General features: G+C 42.9%; 1 pseudogene; it reads right to left on the reverse strand.

Moving 5' to 3' along the window:
* Positions 1 to 17,427: 17,427 nt before the first annotated feature.
* LOC148007084 (sperm motility kinase Y pseudogene) lies at positions 17,428 to 18,051 on the reverse strand (annotated as a pseudogene).
* Between the last annotated feature and the right edge of the window lie 3,343 nt (positions 18,052 to 21,394).

The raw sequence follows: 21,394 nt of genomic DNA on the forward strand, positions 1-21,394 counted from the left end.
CAGTGTCTCAGCACCTCTACTCTCCCAGGACCCCACAGTCACAGGACCTCCAATAACTCAGGAAATCCAAGTTCCATTACCTCAACTGGCACAGCATGTCCACCCACTGATGTTGGACTTTCACTGTGGTAGCACCTCAACTATCACATGAAGCCCACTATTGAACGACCTCCACTTTTCAGGACATCTATTTCCTCTGAAACTAGAATTGGCAGGACCTCCTCTGTCACAGTACGTCTACTGTCGAAGCAGTTCCACTATCACAGGACCTCTAGTGCTGCAAGGCTTTCACTATTATAGCATTTCTATTGTCGTCACACCTCTTCTGGCTCTCCTACACCTGTACTGTCCCATCACCTCCTAGGTCAAAGATCCTGACTCGTGCATCAGTTGAAGTTTTTCAAGACCTCCACTGTAGCAGCATATCCACTGTCCCAGCTGCTACTCCACTGTCAAAGGACCTGAAATGTCTTAGGAACTCCACTGTTACAGGACCTCAACTGATGAAGCACCTCAACTCTCACAGTACCTCCACTCTTGCAGTACCTCCAAAAACTCAGCCACTCCACTGTCACAAGTCTTCCAATTTGAAGGAACTCGACTGTTGCAGCACCTCCACAGTTGTCGAAGCACCATTGATATGGCACTTCCCCTGTCCTGGGACCTCCATAGCTTCTACTCTATATTCTGAGGACCTCAACTGTTGAAGCACATCCACTGTCCCAGGACCTCCATTGACAATGGACCTCATTGTGTCAGGAACACCACTTTTGCTTGGTCTGTCCCTATAACCTCTGGGCTGGCACTAGCTGAGGACAGACTTTCTCCCTACTGAGGCATACCAGGAGAGTAGATTGGCTTCTGTGTTCTTATTGCCATTGTTCTTCTCAGTGAGGCTGATTATTTAGTGTATTCAAGCGACACTGGAGGCATGGATGCCTGTTTCTCCAGTGTGGGTGTCATCTGGAGTGGCCTGAAGAGAGAAGGGCAGCACCAGGGGCTCTTATGCCTAATCATGGACCAGTTTATGGTCGCAGGGAAACAGAAAGCCATTGGAGGATGATGAGACCAGTGTGCTTAGGGTGGGGTAGCTTCCACTCTTCCTTGAGCCCAAAGGGAATGAATCATTATCATCAAGGGTAGGGAATAACTGAACTCAATGTGTGAGCCTCTGTTGTTCAGCCTTGCACCTGGAGAACTTGCCAGGACAGTAAGCAACATGATCCCATGGGTTGATTATACATTGTAATATCTTAGGCTCTGGACTCAATATGTTCCATGTCGTCCACAATTACAGGGTCTTGTGTGATGGAGCTCAGTCCTCATAGGGATTTGAGAAAGCCTTCCGGTCTTCCTTTAACCAGCGGTACATCATCACATCAGTGACTGTCATCCTATATTTCATGTTGAGTATCATTAAGAGGCTAAGCAGGTTACCATCTCTTCTAACACCCAACAGGTGGCAGAATACAATTGCCACAACAAGTCTTTTCAAATCTAGTATGAATACAGAGTAAAGATCTTAACTTTTTAAGTACCATGTAAAACTAAGGTCCAAATGTCATTTTGTGGACTATCATAAAGTTTGCTGGGCAAGAGTTCAGGAGTTCCAAAAGACAAAGCACCACAGTGCCAGTTCAGCATTGCCCTGGTTCAACTTGTGTTCTAAGGCGAAAGAAAGTCTACAATTTTAACTTATCCATTTATGTCCAACATAATCTTATATGGTTTGAGTTCCCTGTGTACTATACCATGCTCATGGCATTAGCTCACAGTTGCTCTAATTTGCCTAAATATTTGCCTGACTTTATCCTCCTCTACCTTACCCCCATTTTCTGGTGTTTTCATAAAACTGTTGTCCTTCAATGAGCTCTTACTTGGGGAAATAAGATGCTGTTCAGGTGGTCGACCATCATCATTGTCTCTGCCTTGGTCATGAGTGGCTGGCACCATTGCTTCTTTAGAAGCAGTTTGATGGTCATGGGGCTGCCAGGGAGCTGATGGTGTGGTATTGGGACCTTGGTGTTGCTCCTGTGTCCCATGGTCCTTAAGTCTTTGTATTGACAGTGGAAGTATACCTCCTCAGAGATTCTGCTCAGTTCTAGGGTGTTGTAACTCCTCCTTACTATGAGTAAGCATTGTAGTTAAAAACTATTCCCTAGAAATAACTTAATAAGAATAGAATAAAAATGATGAAAAAGATGTAGTGAAATTACTATATGTGTTAACTCAAAATGAGCAAAATGTCTTGTGGATCGACTTTGTATTTTTGCTTTCCCAACAGGGTGGACCTGTAGTGCAATAGATCACATATTCAGATGATGTCAGGTGAAATAGTAATTAGCCAAATAAAGGTTACTTCCTCTGATTGGACAATGGAAGGAAAAGGTAGAGCAGAATGCATTGGAAAAGGGAGAGAAAGAAAAATAGAGATGGAGGATGTGGGCAAGAAGTAGATGGAGGAGGAAGAGGTTGAAAATGGAGCAGACCCCTGTGGCCTGGAGGAGCCACAAGTAGCTAGAGATTTCATAAATGGGCAATAGAGTGGTGTAGAGGTGTATTTGTCCAATCTAATCGCACACTTTGTCGTTATATTATTGAGTTTTCTGTTCCTTGCATGGGCGTTTTTGGTTTGGAGATTTACCCATGTAAATCTGGTTAGTATAAACCTCTGGTATTTTCATTTCAAATGACTAAGGCAAGTCCTGTGAGAGGAACTTTACCCAGCCTTCTGCAGGCAAGCCAGAGGGTGTGGGTGGGATGAGAAATGCAACAGCACTCCAGGCACTTCAGTTAAAATTGTTTGGTTAAAGTAGCAAACTAACAGCAGGAACCAAGACAAGATGGCTGCATAGAACTAGCCATGTAGGGTGAACCTAACCACTGATACCAGAGCATAGAATGAATTAGCATGGGTTTAATTTAAAACTACATGCAATAGATGACGTCGAGTGTGGTAGACAACAATCCACTAGGGAGTTAGGATTCTTGTCCTAGGGATGAGAGAATTAGATTCCTGAATGAGCAGAGATGGGTCAAGGGACTCCAGCACATGGGGATCTTAAACACAGGGATAGACAGACCCAAATCAGGCTCTGAGTTCTCCTCCTGTAAAAAGAATCAGTATAATGAATGGCTCCAGGCAGAGAGGGAAAGTAAACGGTGCCTGCTTTCAGTAAAGTTTGGTTTAGTTGTTGCTAATTTGGTTTAATTGGATAGAAGAAGACAAAATTTTGGCCTCAGTCACCTGGGGAATTCCTCCTGAGGTTCAGAGCTAACTCAGGGAAAATGGGCCCAGATTATCTGGGAGCTCCTGCTGTGCAGGGAGAAGCTGAGCTAACAGAAAAACTACAACCTGCAAAGCAGACAACAGAGATTGGATGAGGATAAAATCCTCTAGGAAAGTCTCAGTGTCTCACAGGATGTTCCTATTCTCTCAAAATTGGGTTCAATATCCTGGCCTGGCAGATTAGAAAAGGCCGGAAAGAAAGGTTTCTACTGTGCTTGTTTGGTTTAGTTACTTTGTTGAGAAGTTAATTTTCAAAATGTGTGTTTTTTTGAATTTTCTGGTTATTTTACTATTTTTCTGGGAAAGATGTCAAGCTAAAAATCTTTCTGGTTACTGGCTAAAGGACATGCTAGTTTGGGAGAAAGACCTTATGTTTCTGCTTATAGGAAAAGTAATTAGGCCCTGGACTCCTTCCAGAGTTCTCTGGATCAGAAAGGGCAGAGGGAGCCACCCTGAAGAACTAGAAAATTCTAGAGAACCAAACAAGAAAGGTAAAGATTCCTTATGCCATCCTTCACAAGGCATGAGCAAAGACTTATGATTGGTTATTATTAAATTTGGCTCATAAAAAGACTATCTTTTCACATGCTCAAACAAAGAGCAATTTCATCTTGAGTAGTCAAGGTATTTTATGTTAAACTGGTTCACAATCGGCTTAGCAATCGAGCCTTAGGATGCAGAGTAACAAGTGCATAGAAGTAGCCATGGAGGCTGCGTGAAACTCTGATGCCTGTGTTTAGCCAGACTTAGTGCTGGGTTATTTTAAAATTGCATGTAGCATAATGTGCTTAAATGATCTAAAATCAAAGTTAGAAAAATAGAATATATATCATGGAAAGATATCAGGGAAAAGGCTAAAAACAAAAATCCCAAGTAAAATCCAAACAAATAACCAACTTTATATTCTGTTCAGCAGAGTCATGAAGCTCTCTAGAAGGAGACAAGAGAGGATGCAGCTGTTGGGCTATCTCAGGCAAACTCTGCACCAGAGCACCTGTTCAAAGAGATTAGGGCATCATTACTGTATCATGGATGTTTACTGGGAGAATTGAATGAATTAACAGCTGAGTTGTGGAATTCTATAGATCTATAAAATAATCCGCAGTGGATAATACAAAGTTATGAAATATCTTCCAGCTTCTTAATCAGAACTATAAATTTTCAATGTAGCCCATGGATGCTGAGGGTAACTGTGATTTCAAGGTCATTTCCAATCATCTATGTTAAGTGTTTTGACTCAAGGAAAGTGTCATTGCCATAGATGAAATCAGTTAAAGGCATATTTATTTCTGCTTTGCCAAGTAACTGGACAAAAGTCAGTTCAAAAAGTTGCCATTATTGAGTGTACTTTTTTCCTCTCAGTTACTTCATGTATTTTCTCACTTATTTAAATTTCCATACATCTATACAGTAAAATATGGTCTTATCAACCCTAACTTCTCTCCTCCAAATTCTAAAAGATTCCTCTCAGAATCCCCCTTTTGACTCTATAGCCCTGGTTAGTCTGGGACTGGCTGTGTAAATCAGATTAGTCTAGAACTCACAGAGGTCCACCTGAATCAGATCCTGGGTTAAAAGTCAGCACCACTAAAACACCCCTCTGTGTGTGTGTGTGTGTGTGTGTGTGTGTGTGTGTGTGTGTGTGTACAGAAATACACATAAACACATTTTTTTGTATCTCATTAAGCCCTGTTAGACCTGGTCAGGCTTGCATACTGTGTGTACAGCTGTTCACTGGGAGTCGTACCGATGGCCTTCCCCCAAGGAAGAATGAATTTCTATCAGCTGCTGTTAACTGCAGCTTCTCATTTGATGCAAGGGCTTATAATTTCTTCTCCCACCCATGCATGATGTGCAGACAAATGCCACATCTGTCACTTTACTCGGTTAACATATACTAATAAAATGTTGTGGTGTTTTCAAATTTATATGTATATATATATATATATATATATATATGTATATATATATTGTGCATGTATAATGACACATCGTATATACTCGTAGTGGCTATTCCTAGTTGTGAACTTGACTATAAGTGGAATGAACTACAACCCAGAATTGTAAAGCTCACCTTTGATCCTGATGTTGAGGCTGGGAGATACAAGTTTCTGAACTGCATCTTGGTATGGAGATCATGAGGCAAAGTGGTTAGGAATCTCAGGAGCTTAAGGCAAGGAGGTCTCTGAGTTCAAGGTCACCTGGGACAAAGCAAGTCCCAGATCCAGCTGTGGTTGTATGCACCTTTAACCTGGGACACAACTTCTGCTGGGGATTTACATGAGGACATTGGAAGAAGGAAGAGTCTCTCTTTTTCACCTGCCTGTCTGCCTGCCTTGTGGGACTGAGCCACTGCTAGATCCTTGGACTCCCATTCATACCTGCTGCTGATCATGGTTGGGGAGTTGGAATACAGACTGCAAGTCATCAACAAATTGTCTCTCTGTACAGAGATTACCCATAAGTTCTGTGACTCTAAAGAACCCTATATAAGACAATTCTCTTTTATAATATATAATTTCTATTTATATATTAATGTACAATGTAATTTATTATTTTATTCATAATTTTATTACACACATCCATATATTTATATGTAAATAAAACACAGGTTGTATGCCTATGAAACAGTAACACACTGCATACTTGATGACTGCTGCCTTGTCCCTACTCCCTACTGCAGGGGAGAAAATGGACCAGTCTCACCAATGAAAAAGGTAAACTAAAATGTTAACTACTGGGTGGAAATACAGATGGTGTGCATATAAAATAACATCTTCTTGATTCCTTCTTTAGAAATTTTTCTTCATTTCTTGAAGTCACTTTTTATGATACATTATTATATGATATACTATCTCACAGTTATTAAGGTAAGTTATTTTTATTGTCCGTACAAAAGTATACACATAATGTTTGCTAATTCCAGTAATGTCCGGGTAAGGCTTCATGCACATGACTGCATTGTATAATATTTCCCTATGTGATCCAAAAACTCTTTTGTTGTTATATTATGATCTCTAAGCAGAATATTAATGATCCTGAAATTGTATACCATACCTAAGATTTTTCTCAAACATTTCATTAGCTTTCCATAGAATGCTATTGTAAGTGCATTTGACTGTTCAGTTCCAGGGTATGAATTCCAGTAGAGTACTTTCTGGATAATATTTCCTTACAAAATGCTGTTAACTGCTTCCTCCAAGAAGTTAATTTCTTGTTTTAAAATTTATAAATTATGTTTAAATGGAAGATAGAGAAGGCAGATGCTGGATTATTTAGTACCAAGCTGGTTTTCTGTCCTGATGTGGGTAAGGGCTGGTCACTTGTTATGTTTCTCATTCCTTTAGATTTGTAGCTGTTTTAGACTTTATAAATAATCATTTTGAGTATTCCAAGTCCATAGGCATTTTCTGACCCAATTGTCCATTTTACAGGAGTATTTTTCTTAGAAGTTTGGAACCATAAAATAGAAATTTTCCTAACTAGTCAAGATTCCAGGGTATATGTGGGTAGGATTTTGCTCATTTCCTGCTGTGTGATTTCATTTTGCTGTTCTGACCTTGTTTTTGCATAGGGTGCTGGCCGGTATAAACTGGAAATGTATGTTAAGTCGTTGTCCAAGGCAGTGTTGCAGATGTGGCCAGTATTTGTTTTAAAGGAATCAGTGAAGGGCATTCTGCACTCGAGCTTTGTGAAAAAGTGTGCAGATGCTCATGGCTGTGGATGCTGTGTGGTGTGAAGAACACTGCAGTTCATTGAATATGGTGTGAGGAATGCTGCTGTGCACTGACTGTGTTGTGTGAGGAATGCTGCTGTGCACTGACTGTGTGGTGTGAGGAATGCTGCTGTGCACTGACTGTGTGGTGTGAGGTATACTGCTGAGCACTGACTGTGTGGTGTTAGGAATGCTGCTGTGCACTGACTGTGTGGTGTGAGGAATGCTGCTGTGCACTGACTGTGTGGTGTGAGGAATGCTGCTGTGTACTGACTGTGTGGTGTGAGGGATGCTGCTGTGCACGGACTGTGTGGTGTGAGGAATGCTGCTGTGCATTGATGCTGCCTTTTTTTCCCCACTGTTTTTTTTTTTTTTTATTAACTTGAGTATTTCTTATTTACATTTCGAGTGTTATTCCCTTTCCCGGTTTCCGGGCAAACATCCCCCTCCCCCCTCCCCTTCTTTATTGGTGTTCCCCTCCCCATCCTCCCCACATTGCCACCCTCCCCCCAACAATCTAGTTCACTGGGGGTTCAGTCTTAGCAGGACGCAGGGCTTCCCCTTCCACTGGTGCTCTTACTAGGATATTCATTGCTACCTATGAGGTCAGAGTCCAGGGTCAGTACATGTATAGAATTTAGGGAGTAGCTTAGTCCCTGGAAGCTCTAGTTGCTTGGCATTGTTGTTCATATGGGGTCTCCAGCCACTTCAAGCTCTTCCAATTCTTTCTCTGATTCCTTCAACGGGGGTCCTATTCTCAGTTCAGTGGTTTGCTGCTGGCATTCGCCTCTGTGTTTGCTGTATTCTGGCTGTGTCTCTCAGGAGCGATCTACATCCGGCTGTCAGCCTGCACTTATTTGCTTCATCCATCTTGTCTAATTGGATGGCTGTATATGTATGGGCCACATGTGGGGCAGGCTCTGAATGGGTGTTCCTTCTGTGTCTGTTTTAATCTTTGTCTCTCTATTCCCTGTCAAGTGTATTCTTGTTCCCCTTTTAAAGAAGGAGTGAAGCATTCACATTTTGATCATCTGTCTTGAGTTTCATTTGTTCTAGGCATCTAGGGTAATTCAAGCATTTGGGCTAATAGCCACTTATCAGTGAGTGCATACCATGTGTGTTTTTCTGTGATTGGGTTAACTCACTCAGGATGATATTTTCCAGTTCCACACGTTTGCCTACGAATTTCATAAAGTCATTGTTTTTGATAGCTGAGTGATATTCCATTGTATTAGATGTACCACATTTTCTGTATCCATTCCTCTGTTGAAAGGCATCTGGGTTCTTTCCAGCTTCTGGCTATTATAAATAAAGGCTGCGATGAACATAGTGGAGCACGTGTATTTTTTATATGTTGGGGCATTTTTGGGGTATATGCCCAAGAGAGGTATAGCTGGATCCTCAGGCAGTTCAATGTCCAATTTTCTGAGGAACCTCCAGACTGATTTCCAGAATGATTGTACCAGTGTGCAATCCCACCAACAATGGAGGAGTGTTCCTCTTTCTCCACATCCTCGCCAGCATCTGCTGTCACCTGAGTTTTTGATCTTAGCCATTCTCACTGGTGTGAGGTGAAATCTCAGGGTTGTTTTGATTTGCATTTCCCTTATGACTAAAATGTTGAACATTTCTTTAGGTGTTTCTCAGCCATTCGGCATTCCTCAACTGTGAATTCTTTGTTTAGCACTGAACCCCATTTTTAATAGGGTTATTTGTCTCCCTGCGGTCTAATTTCTTGAGTTCATTGTATATTTTGGATATAAGGCCTCTATCTGTTGTAGGATTGGTAAAGATCTTTTCCCAATCTGTTGGTTGCCATTTTGTCCTAACCACAGTGTCCTTTGCCTTACAGAAGCTTTGCAGTTTTATGAGATCCCATTTGTCGATTCTTGACTTGGAGCATAAGCCATTGGTGTTTTGTTCAGGAAAATTTTTCCAGTGCCCATGTGTTCCAGATGCTTCCCTAGGTTTCTTCTATTAGTTTGAGTGTATCTGGTTTGATATGGAGGTCCTTGATCCACTTGGACTTAAGCTTTGTACAGGGTGATAAGCATGGATCGATCTGCATTCTTCTACATGTTGACCTCCAGTTGAACCAGCACCATTTGCTGGAAATGCTATCTTTTTTCCATTTGATGGTTTTGGCTCCCTTGTCAAAAATCAAGTGCCCATAGGTGTGTGGGATTTTTTCTGGGTCTTCAAATCTGTTCCATTGGTGTATCTGTCTGTCTCTGTACCAATACCATGCAGTTTTTATCACTATTGCTCTGTAATACTGCTTGAGTTCAGGGATAGTGATTCCCCCTGAAGTCCTTTTATTGTTGAGGATAGTTTTAGCTATCCTGGGTTTTTTGTTATTCCAGATGAATTTGAAAATTGTTCTGTCTAACTCTTTGAAGAATTGTATTGGTATTTTGATGGGGATTGCATTGAATCTGTAGATCGCTTTTGGTAAAATGGCAATTTTTACTATATTAATCCTGCCAATCCGTGAGCATGGGAGATCTTTCCATCTTCTGTGGTATTCTTCAATTTCTTTCTTCAGAGTCTTGAAGTTCTTATTGTACAAATCTTTTACTTGCTTGGTTAAAGTCAGACCGAGGTACTTTGGTATTTGGGTCTATTATGAAGGGTGGTGTTTCCCTAATTTCTTTCTCAGCTTGTTTCTCTTTTGTGTAGAGGAAGGCTACTGATTTATTTGAGTTTATTTTATACCCAGCCACTTTGCTGAAATTGTTTATCAGCTTTAGTAGTTCTCTGGTGGAACTTTTGGTATCACTTAAATATACTATCATATCATCTGCAAATAGTGATATTTTGACTTCTTCTTTTCCGACCTGTATCCCCTTGACCTCCTTTTGTTGTCTGATTGCTCTGGCTAGAACTTCAAGAACTATATTGAATAAGTAGGGAGAGAGTGTGCAGCCTTGTCTAGTCCCTGATTTTAGTGGGATTGCTTCAAGTTTCTCTCCATTTAGTTTAATGTTAGCAACTGGTTTGCTGTATATGGCTTTTACTATGTTTAGGTATGGGCCTTGAATTCCTATTCTTTCCAGGACTTTTATCATGAAGGGGTGTTGAATTTTGTCAAATGCTTTCTCAGCATCTCATGAAATGATCATGTGGTTTTGTTCTTTCAGTTTGTTTATATAATGGATCACGTTGATGGTTTTCTGTATATTAAACCATCCCTGCATGCCTGGGATGAAGCCTACTTGATCATGGTGGATGATTGTTTTGATGTACTCTTGGATTCGGTTTGCCAGAATTTTATTGAGTATTTTTGCGTCGATATTCATAAGGGAAATTGGTCTGAAGTTCTCTTTCTTTGTTGGGACTTTGTGTGGTGTAGGTATAAGAGTAATTGTGGCTTCATAGAAGGAATTCGGTAGTGATCCATCTGTTTCAATTTTGTGGAATAGTTTGGATAATATTGGTATGAGGTCTTCTATGAAGGTCTGATAGAATTCTGCACTAAACCCGTCTGGACCTGGGCTCTTTTTGGTTGGGAGACCTTTAATGACTGCTTCTATTTCCTTAGGCGTTATGGGGTTGTTTAACTGGTTTATCTGTTCCTTATTTAACTTCGGTACCTGGTGTCTGTCTAGGAAATTGTCCATTTCCTGCAGATTTTCACGTTTTGTTGAATATAGGTTTTTATAGTAAGATCTGATGATTTTTTGAATTTCCTCTGAATCTGTAGTTATGTCTCCCTTTTCATTTCTGATTTTGTTAATTTGGACGCACTCTCTGTGTCCTCTCGTTAGTCTGGCTAAGGGTTTATCTATATTGTTGATTTTCTCAAAGAACCAACTTTTGGTTCTGTTGATTCTTTCTATGGTCCTTTTTGTTTCTACTTGGTTGATTTCAGCTCTGAGTTTGATTATTTCCTGCCTTCTACTCCTCCTGGGTGTATTTGCTTCTTTTTGTTCTAGAGCTTTTAGGTGTGCTGTCAAGCTGCTGACATATGCTCTTTCCTGTTTCTTTCTGCAGGCACTCAGCGCTATGAGTTTTCCTCTATACCACAGTTTTCATTGTGTCCCATCAGTTTGGGTATGTTGTACCTTCATTTTCATTAAATTCTAAAAAAGTCTTTAATTTCTGTCTTTACTTCTTCCTTGACCAGGTTATCATTGAGTAAAGCATTGTTCAATTTCCACGTATATGTGGGCATTCTTCCTTTATTGTTATTGAAGACCAGTTTTAGGCTGTGGTGGTCAGATAGCACGCATGGGATTATTTCTATCTTTCTGTACCTGTTGAGGTCCGTTTTTTGACCAATTATGTGGTCAGTTTTGGAGGAAGTGCCATGAGGAGCTGAGAAGAAGGTATATCCTTTTGCTCTAGGATAGAATGTTCTATAAATATCTGTTAAGTCCATTTGGCTCATGACTTCTCTTAGTCTGTCTACGTCTCTGTTTAATTTCTGTTTCCATGATCTGTCCATTGATGAGAGTGGGGGTGTTGAAATCTCCTATTATTGTGTGAGGTGCAATGTGTGTTTTGAGCTTTAGTAAGGTTTCTTTTACGTATGTAGGTGCGTTGTATTTGGGGCCCAGATATTTAGGATTGAGAGTTCATCTTGGTGAATTTTTCCTTTGATGAATATGAAGTGTCCTTCCTTATCTTTTTTGATGACTTTTAGTTGAAAATTGATTGTATGTGATATTGGAATGGCTACGCCAGCTTGCTTCTTCTGACCATTTGCTTGGAAAGTTGTTTTCCAGCCTTTCACTCTGAGGTAGTGTCTGTCTTTGTCTCTGAGGTGTGTTTCCTGTAGGCAGCAGAATGCAAGGTCCTCGTTGCGTATCCAGTTTGTTAATCTATGCCTTTTTATTGGGGAGTTGAGGCCATTGATATTGAGAGATATTAAGGAATAGTGATTATTGTTTCCCTTTATATTCATATTTGGATGTGAGGTTATGTTTGTGTGCTTTTCTTCTCTTTGTTTTGTTGCCAAGACGATTAGTTTCTTGCTTCTTCTAGGGTATAGCTTGCCTCCTTATGTTGGGCTTTACCATTTCTTATCCCAGGTGGACCGAGCACATTCTGCCCCAAAGATTTACAATCAGGCAGTCCGGGTATGGGGAACAGATCCAATGCAGGCAACACAGACAGACAGTCCTGGATCTTCTTGACAGATGACCCACATGGAGACCAACGGCAGATAGCTAACCCGGCACAGGGGTTGGTTGCACAGGCTCTAGCATACTCCATGGTCTAAAGTATCTGACGGTAGGGGGGTTCTTGTAGTGTTTTAACCCAACCAGTTTGCTTGGCACTCTCCCCCACTCTTCCACAAGACTTCCGGAGCTCCATCTGAGGATTGGCTGTGGCTTTCAGCTGCTGAGTGAAGCCTCTGGAGACAGGTGTGCTACTTTGCTGTCTGCAAGTAAATCAGTAAGAATATCATAAATAGCGTCAGAGGTTGTGTCTGTCACATGAGACAGATCTCACTTTGTGTCAGTCATTGATTGGTTGGTCGCTCAATATCTGCTTTACCTTTATCCCTGCACACTTATTGGCCAGACAGATTTCGAGTTGAAGGTTTTGTGAATGTATTGATGTCTCCTTCCTCTTCTAGAAGTCTTTCTTGTTACAGGAGGTGGCCATTTCATTTTCTTGCTCTGGTAAGCCTGCAAGGGAGGCTTTGTGTTGGGTACAGTAGTTAAAAGCAAGACCTGGGTAGAGGAACTGCAGAGTTGTGATCTAGGACTTCCTGCAGCAGCCAGCTCTGGGTCCTTGGAGCCTAGGCAGGCTTTGCAGTCATAGAGCTCCATCCACTGCCCAAGTCCCATCCTGACACCTTCTCCACCTCTATTACAGACCATTGTAATGCTGGCATACTCGCTCTGTCCTGGGCACGATAGGCCATGCTACCCTGGAAGAACAGAGAGTTCAAGGACGGCCAAATTTCACTTAAGCAAACTGTTCTCAGACTGTGTGGTTGCTCTGTCTTAGCTCTCATAACACACTTTCCTCTACGTTGCCTTAGGCTGTATCCTCCAAGCATCCCACCATGCATCAGCTCCATATCCTGACGAACCTACCTTAGGGTCCCTGATAATTCCAGATAATTTATGTTCTCCCAGGATGGACTGTGGGCACTTGTGTGGCTCACATTGATCCTAGAAGTCCTTGGGAGCCTCCATGCCATGGCATAGGATGTCTCTGAATCCGCACTGGCCTGAGGGATTCCATCTGGCACAGGATTCTCTCCCTATTGTTGAATTTTGGCACTTATGTCTTTAGGAATGGCTCTGCACGTGGTCAACACACACTACCCTGGAAGACCAGAGAGTTCAAGGACGGCCAACTTTCACTTAAGCAAACTTTTTCACACACTGTGTGTGTCCCATCACCTGAGAGTAGCCTCCACATTGCAATGATGTGCAAACTTCTGCCTTTCAGCCATGATGGACTTTAGGATATACCCTGAGGACCCTACACAAGCCACAGGTGGGTGATGTGTAAATTGGGCATGTTATTGGGTCAGGTCTTCAGTGCAGTGCCTAAAGCTGACAGCCTTTTGGGAGGGCATATGCGTCTCTATTAAATGAACTGGTTCCACTGTTGGCCTGGAGTCTGCTGTGTCTGCCACTCATGCTCTCCTCCAAGTCTCTAACTGTCCCTAACTCTCCTTGACTGGCTGGTCAATCAGTCTTCATACCAGTATAGAGCCATTCTATAAACACAGAGCCCAGACTGTCCTCTGCCGACGTTTAACAGGGCTGCTGGTTTAGTGTCCTGGGTTCCCTATGGGGGTGCAAACTCAAGTTTCTTAGGTCCCTATGTGTCTGACAAAAAGCCTTTAGAGAAAGGTAGATGTGAAGAAATCAGGAAATAAACTCCTGCAGTACTTCATGTCTACCACTGGATGGCTCTCCACTCTTCTGGTCCTGGTGTGCTACTCAGCAAACCCTCTCACTGGAAGGTTCTGTGCCTGAAGCAGAGAACCTCTGCTAAACACAATGTTACCAAGAAACTGGCTGTATCTTCATGGCAGCCTGTAGAAGATTCTCCACGACCCTGAGGACCCAATTGGGAAAACTTAGGTAGGCAGGTGTGGGAGCCACCAGGGCTGTATGGAGACCTTACCCAGAATTTAATCTCCAGCTGTGCATTCCGATTAACATGACCCACACTCCTATGAAGGTCTCTGGGTGGCTCCTGATATGAGTTGGGGGAGGGGGGAGGACAAGGAAGCTGGGTCAAGACAGAAGCACTGTCCTTACTCACTGCGTCTGGGCTTGTTCCTGCCCTAACTGGGAAGCAGGAACCAAACACCCACTCCTCATGGGACTGTCCGTGATGAGGCCAGCTGAGGATCTGAACTGTCAGCAAGAAAGACAGGAGCTGTATGTGCCACAAACCAGAGCACAGTGTCCCGCATAAGCCCATCTCTCAAATGATGCCATCTCCTCCCCAGAGTGGCTCCAGTCTGGGTTAGGAGTGGGTCATGTATTCCGAGCTCTCTGCTACTCCTGCAAACACAGCAATGGTGCCTTCTCATGCTCATCTATACTGAGCCTAGGGAGCAGCCAGACGTCATACTCATGGGAATTCAGACTCAGTTCAATCTGCTATCCTGTAGCCCATGAGTCTGGACTCAACTTTGGTGGTCAAGGCCAGTGGTTTTTTCCTGGACAAGACTTTGAGAATGTTAGTGACACATTGTATGCCCTTGGCTGGCCTTCACTCTAATAGCCCTGAGTGACCATTCCAGCCTGCCCTCAGGGATTCAGATCAGCATTGGCCAGATCAGGCTCTTTGCTACCTGTTCCTATAGCTCACCTCCACTGTAGTTCATGTGTCCTGGCTGCTGCAGCTGCTCCAGAAGCTACCAGATGTCTTCCCACAGAATCCTGTAGTCCCTGTGGGCTCATCCACAGACATCTCACACTCTCCCTGCTGGGAGTTAGGCTGGATGCCTGCTGTGTGGGAGCTGCCTTGGCTTGTGGAGCAGAGTCAGAAGCAGTGGAGGAGATGTTGTCTGCTGCTCTTAATGTCCTCAGTGCCCAGGGCTTGCCTGTGGTGTGGTTGTGGTCCAGCTCCAGTTAATCACTGATATAAATTCAGCCCGTAGAAGCTGCGTACCCCATGAGGCACAGGGAGGACCATGACTGAGGGGGAACCATGCAATCCAGGACCCTGTTGGGATCAGGGAATATTCCAGGTCCCCTCTCACGCAGGTTGCAACGCAAGGAGCTCTGTGTGCCCTGACACAGGGGCATGGGACCGTGACTCCCATGAAATGCTCCTTCATACCTATTACATCATCAGCTTTGAGAAGGTCTTCCTCAGTAAGAACATTCCACACTGCTTGCCTCTGCCATCTGGCTCTCTTTTCCAGGGCTGCATGCCCTCAGGAACATTGACATGTCTTCTATGAAAATTAATATTCTGTTAAATCATTTTGATAAACAGTTCTCAGCATGATATCTGTGTCCAGAAGTAGTCATCAGCAATTCTCAAGGGGACAGGGAATCAAAATCTTCCCCCTGCTCTTCTTCCTCCTCTTTCTCCTCCTCTTCCTTCTCTTCCTCCTCCTCCTCTTCTTTCTCCTCCTCTCTTCGTCTTCCTCCTCCTCCTCCTCCTCCTCCCCTCCTCGTTCTCCTCCTGCTGCTGCTGATGTGCCTAATGCTGTTTTGCTATTGTTGCTACTCCTGTTGCTGCTGTAGTTTCTGCTGGTGTCTTTTCCATTGCCATGTGTCTGAAATCACCTACTGTTTATACTGAGGACATGAAAGAATTTCCAGATGACACTGTGAAATAGACAAGACAATTTATTCCAAGCAAAAAAGACAGTGAGGTAGAATTCTTAGCTTACCATTTGGGGCTTTGATTTGCCTTACTATATTATAACTTCTTTTTTCTACTTCTCAGTTGAGGTCTTTGAAAGAAACCATTTAGAACTACTGCCTATAAAATTCAATAGATCACTAGGTCTTAGGAACAAAAAAAAAACAGTATGCAAAACAATATGCATGCATGCAGGATTCTGACCATCAACAATAACCCACAAACTAGGTTGTTGATACTTATTCAATGACAAACCTTCTTAATTAGTTTTGAGGCTTAATGGAATGGGATGTTACATTTGAAAACATAAGACTCTGTTCTGCAGCACTTGTGATTGATGACCACATGTGAAAAGATCAGTAGCCCCTGGAGGAGTCCATGAGCCCATGAACCTCTTGTCCTCACCCTGTGGGAGCTATTGGCTTAAGGGGGAGCTGGAGTCCATCTGAAGGGATGGGCCAACTAGAAAACTCTGTAGAGTGTGGAACTCATCAATCCTATTGGGTCCCTGCTGGGAAGAGGAGAAATCAAGAAGAGGGAGATGGCTTGGTGTTGGGGAAACCTCATAAAGAACTTAGAGCAGATACAAGGTAAGAATTGTGGGGAAAATGGAAACCAGAGACAGAGGAAGGACCAGCATAGAGCAAACTGAAAAGGACAAAGCACAAAGGTACCTGGGCTATGCCTGCTGCTTGTTCTCTGGACTCTCCCTGTGGCTCATTTCTGCGGGGAGATTCTGTTTTGCCCCGGGCGAGGTTTCTTACTCCTTGGCAAGCAGCAACACAGTTTATCAGGGCATTTGCTATATTCCTGGTCCACCCCTTAAAACCTCTGTGCCGGACCCTGCTGGGGATGGGCTTATCCTCTAATGGGGCTCTGTGGGAGAGTGGGTTTTCTTCTTTGATTCCCTTATTGCTACTCTTCTCACTGAAGATGCTTGTTGTTTGAATGAATGGGACACTCACGGCACATTTGTGATAGTGGTCCTGTGTTGGTGTCATTGGTAGTGGCCTGAGACGACCAGCCACAGTGTATCTTTTGCCTCCTTTTGGATGAGCATTCTGGCCATAGTGAGATACTTGACCATGGGAGGATGACACCCGCAAGGTGCCAAGGACTGGCAGGCATCCACTCCTCTTTGGTTCTAATCTAAAAGCAGCAGCAGGATCAAGGCTAGGGAATGGGGCTGCAACGTGACTCACTTGCTGTGCCTGGGCTGTGCAGCCATCCCCCTGGAGAGCCTGCTTTTGTAGAAAGAAATAAGTTGCCATTTCCTCATCATATTTTCTTTGTTTTAAAGAGTGTTTTACTACAGAGGCTTGGAATCCAATGCTTTTCATGGCATCCAAAATGGCCGGGTCTGGTGTGAGGGGAAGCAGTTCTTCATAGGGACCTATCAATCCGTTCCAGTGTTCTTTGAACCAAGGGTGTTTCATCGCCTTTCTTGCTGTTGGTCTAAAGTTGGGATTTACTTTCAGTAATTGACTAAGGAGGTCCTCCTGTTCTTTTGAAACCCCACAGGGAGCAGGATATACCCCTGCCACTACTTGTCTTTGCAGTTCTTGGATGATCACTGAATCAAATGGGAGCTTTCCCACTACCATACAGTACAAGACCACTCCTATAATCCACATATCATTCTTCGGCCCGTCATACCGATGGCCAAGAGGAGTTCAGGGGAACCAAAAGAGTACGTGCCACAGTGGTGGTTTAGCATTTTTCCAGGTTGAAATTGGGTGCTAAGCCCAAAGTCGATGACTTTGACCTTTTTGTTTTTATCAATCATTATATTGTCCAGTTTGAGGTCTCGGTGAACAATCCCCTTTCCATGGCAGTAGCTCACTGCTGACAATATCTGTTCAAATATTTGCCGGGCCTCATCCTCCTCTATGTGCCCTGACTCTCTGATGTACTGGTAGAGTTCTTGGCCTTCCACCAGCTCCATTATGAGGTATATTCTCGTTTCCTTTTCAATAACTTGTATGAGAGACACTATGTTGGGGTGGTTGATCTTTCTCATTATGTTTGCTTCCATCATGGCTGGCTGGAACCACTGCTTGTCCTTTCGCAGAACTTTGACAGCCACCGGGGTTCCTGTGAGCCGGTGGTGGGCCAGGAGGACTTTGGCGTTGCCCCCTTGCCCAATTGTCCCCAATACTTGGTATTGGGAATGGAAGTTGCCCTCCTCAGAGATACTGGGCTCGGGTGTAGGGGTTGGTAACTCCTCCTCAGTCTCTGTAGGCATTTTATCAGTACTAATGCTACCTAAAAATAACAAAAATGGAATTAAATAATGAAAAATATGGAGCAATATAGGAGCTAAAATTACACTTGTGGTACCTAAAAGAAAAAAAACAAAAGAAAAAGAAAACAAACAAACAAAGACAAAGTAAAAACTAGACTAGAAAAATAGAGCAAAATTATGAAAAAGTTAAGGGGAAAATATGAGGAATCATAAGTAAAAGCCACCCAAATAACCAACCCCAAAAGAGAAAGCCAAGAGCACACACATACTAAATGCAATGTTGAAAATAAAAATCGTCATACTACAATAGGATTGGGCAGCCAAAGATGGTTAATACTATGAATAGATGTTCATTGAAGAAAAAAAAAACAGATGAAAGAAATGAGAGGAGAAAGAAAGTATAAGACAAAACAAACAAATATAAAAAGCCAACACTTAAGGGAAAACTCCATTGAATTTCAGGACCTAGTGATCCACAAAAATCCACAACTCTCCAGAGCAAAATACTGAAAATTAAAATTAACCAACCACAAGGAATAAGGCAGTTAAATATCAGTGAATAGTAAACCTTAAACAAAGGCCGAAGAGTCAAAGTGTCACAAAGGGCAAATTTGTATCAAGTCTAAGCCAATGATTGCTTGTACTCAATAAATAGAGAAACAGGAATAATGTAAAAGTATGAAACCACAGGACATTGAAAATGGAGATAGAGTGAATCATCCGACTGCAGAACCGTAAATAATCAAAGCAATAATATAGCATGTGAGAACATAAAAACCACTAAAAAATGAAACCAGCAATCCATAATAAATAAATAAATAAATAAAACAAAAAACAAAACCCCAATAAGGAAATAGCCAGTGGCGTGGCAATATGTGACCTAATTCTTTCTCTTGAAGTCATCCAAAAATCAATCAATCAAGAAATAGGCAGCCAGCTATCTACATAGGCCTTTAAACTGATATTATGGGGTTGGCATACCAAATGCCTGGGAGCGACTGGTCAGCCAGCCCAGATACTTGGGCAGCTGCAGGCCAGTGAGAGAGCCTGTCTTGAAAATAAGGTTGAGAACCTACCTCAGGAACAGCAGCCGGGGTGACTTCTGGCCTCTACACTCTCTTGCACTGAGGTGCAGGTAATATAGATACAAGGGGCAAAAGGGGATGGGCACGTGCACACACAGACACACACACACACACACACACACAGAGGCACTCACACAGGCACAGGCACACACACAGGCACACACACAGAAATACACAGAAGTGAACTTATACTCACACAAACTCTTACAAACACCCAGATTCACACAAAACACGCATACTTACACACAAGCAAACCTAGAAAAACACACGTCAGACACATACACACATACACACAGGGATACACATACGCACAAGAAGACATACACACATACAAACACATACACACATACAAACCTGTAAACTCACACACTCCTACATATACTGACAAACACACATGCAAAAGTGTACACGCACTCACACACAGGCCAATCTGTCAACACACACTCTCTTACACACACTGATACATACACATATACACAGTACAGTAAAATTCGATACAACCACACACAGCTCACTAGATACAACCAAGTCGCAGAGGGCTCCACTCCACACCTCCTCTCAAAGCACTCAAATAATTCCAGGCCAGGCAACAGCTTAATATGTGTTTGCTGGGCCGCCTCACAATCGCTCCTCATGAGGTCACAATAGGACCTGTCAACATGGTTGGGAAGGACTCTGAGACCGTGGCTTCTATGGGCTATGGAAAGACTTTAGGCTGTTAGAAATAAAACCCTGTAAGATGTTTAGCTGTCCATAGTTCTCTGTTTTGAATGTTTACTCTGCATCCTGCTTTAAAGTCCTCATGTCTACACTCAGGGTGTCACGTTATCTTTGAATTCTGAAGGATTAGCCTCAAACTGATGGTATAGTTTTCTTTTTTAAAAGACAAAGCTGTTTCTAAACTGACCCATCAAGAGGACACTGTTCTCATAAGTCCTCAGAAAGGCTCTAGGTTATCATCAAACACCTGAGACAAAGCTGCAGGACTAGGCAGAGACTTGAGTTTGAATCCCCCAAACGCCCAATGGATGCATCAGCAAAGCTCATAAGCTTTCTCTGTGGAGAAGTTAACATGGACCAACAGATTAGAGGGCCAGAGCCCCAAACCATGCTGGGTGGACACTCTCCTTTGACATCCAACACAGAGATCTTTGTACAGAGAACAGGAGATGGCTTCTCTGAATAGCTGTGCAGAGCACCTCAGGCTCAGGGACTCAGGACTGACACCCATAGAATGCTGTAGAGGAACCCTTTGTGATTCAAGGGCTCATCTGCCTGGGTCCCTGAGCCTCTAGAGATGATCCCAGGACTGGGCTGTCTCTGCTTATGGGCTCAGACAGGGAGGTGCCAGGGGATTTGCCCTTGGCTCCTGGGAGTAGAGCAGTTTTTCTTTCCCTGTCCCTGCTTTTTGAACTTTTCTTTCCTTGGGAAAATGGAAGGACTGGAAGAAGTCTGTCTATGGAGAGTGAGGCTGGCTGGGAAACTGCTCGCTGTTCTCCAGTGTAATCCTGCTGGGGGTTTGGAGTTGTTGGCAGGTTAGCCTCTCCAAGATTCCAATCTGCTTCTCTCCATTTAATCCATGCATCTCTGTCTCTTCGCTTCGTGACATGGTTGCACAAGTCCTACATGTAGCTGCCACTCCAGGGCATAAATCCCTCAGTGAGTGAATTCCAGATGGTTCTGTCTAGAGAGAAATTGTACAGGGTCGTTGCTCAGTATGTAGGAACATGGAAGAGGATACTGCACGGCACACAAACACATTTCATATAACATCAATCCACATACTCTGGTACACATCGGTTCTATTTACACCTTTCGCGATTACTGCTATTCACTGTACTGTGAAGTGTGAATTTTTATTATGTTTCACTTCTGCAAAGGAAGAGACAGTGTTTAGCACTGGAGATTCCAAAGGCCTAGCTGGAAGGGAGGCCTTGACACACAGGTGTGCTCCTGGGAAATATCTCTTTCATAAAACGCCCCGTTGAATCCCATGATGTGTGGATTGCTCTATGCCCTATCTAGGGTTGATGTCAGTGTAAATATATATATATATATATTTATATATATTTATATTTACATATTAATATATATATATATTAATATATATATTAACTTGAGTATTTCTTATACACATTTCCAGTATTCCCTTTCCCAGTTTCCGTGCAAACATCCCCTTCCCTCCTCCCCATCCTCCCCCCCTTGTCGCCCTCCTCCCAACAATCTAGTTCACTGGGGGTTCAGTCTTAGCAGGACCC

This window comes from Rattus norvegicus, chromosome 1 (assembly GCF_021556685.1).
Source record: "Rattus norvegicus strain SHRSP/BbbUtx chromosome 1, alternate assembly SHRSP_T2T, whole genome shotgun sequence".
In the NCBI taxonomy this organism is placed as follows: Eukaryota; Metazoa; Chordata; class Mammalia; order Rodentia; family Muridae; genus Rattus; species Rattus norvegicus.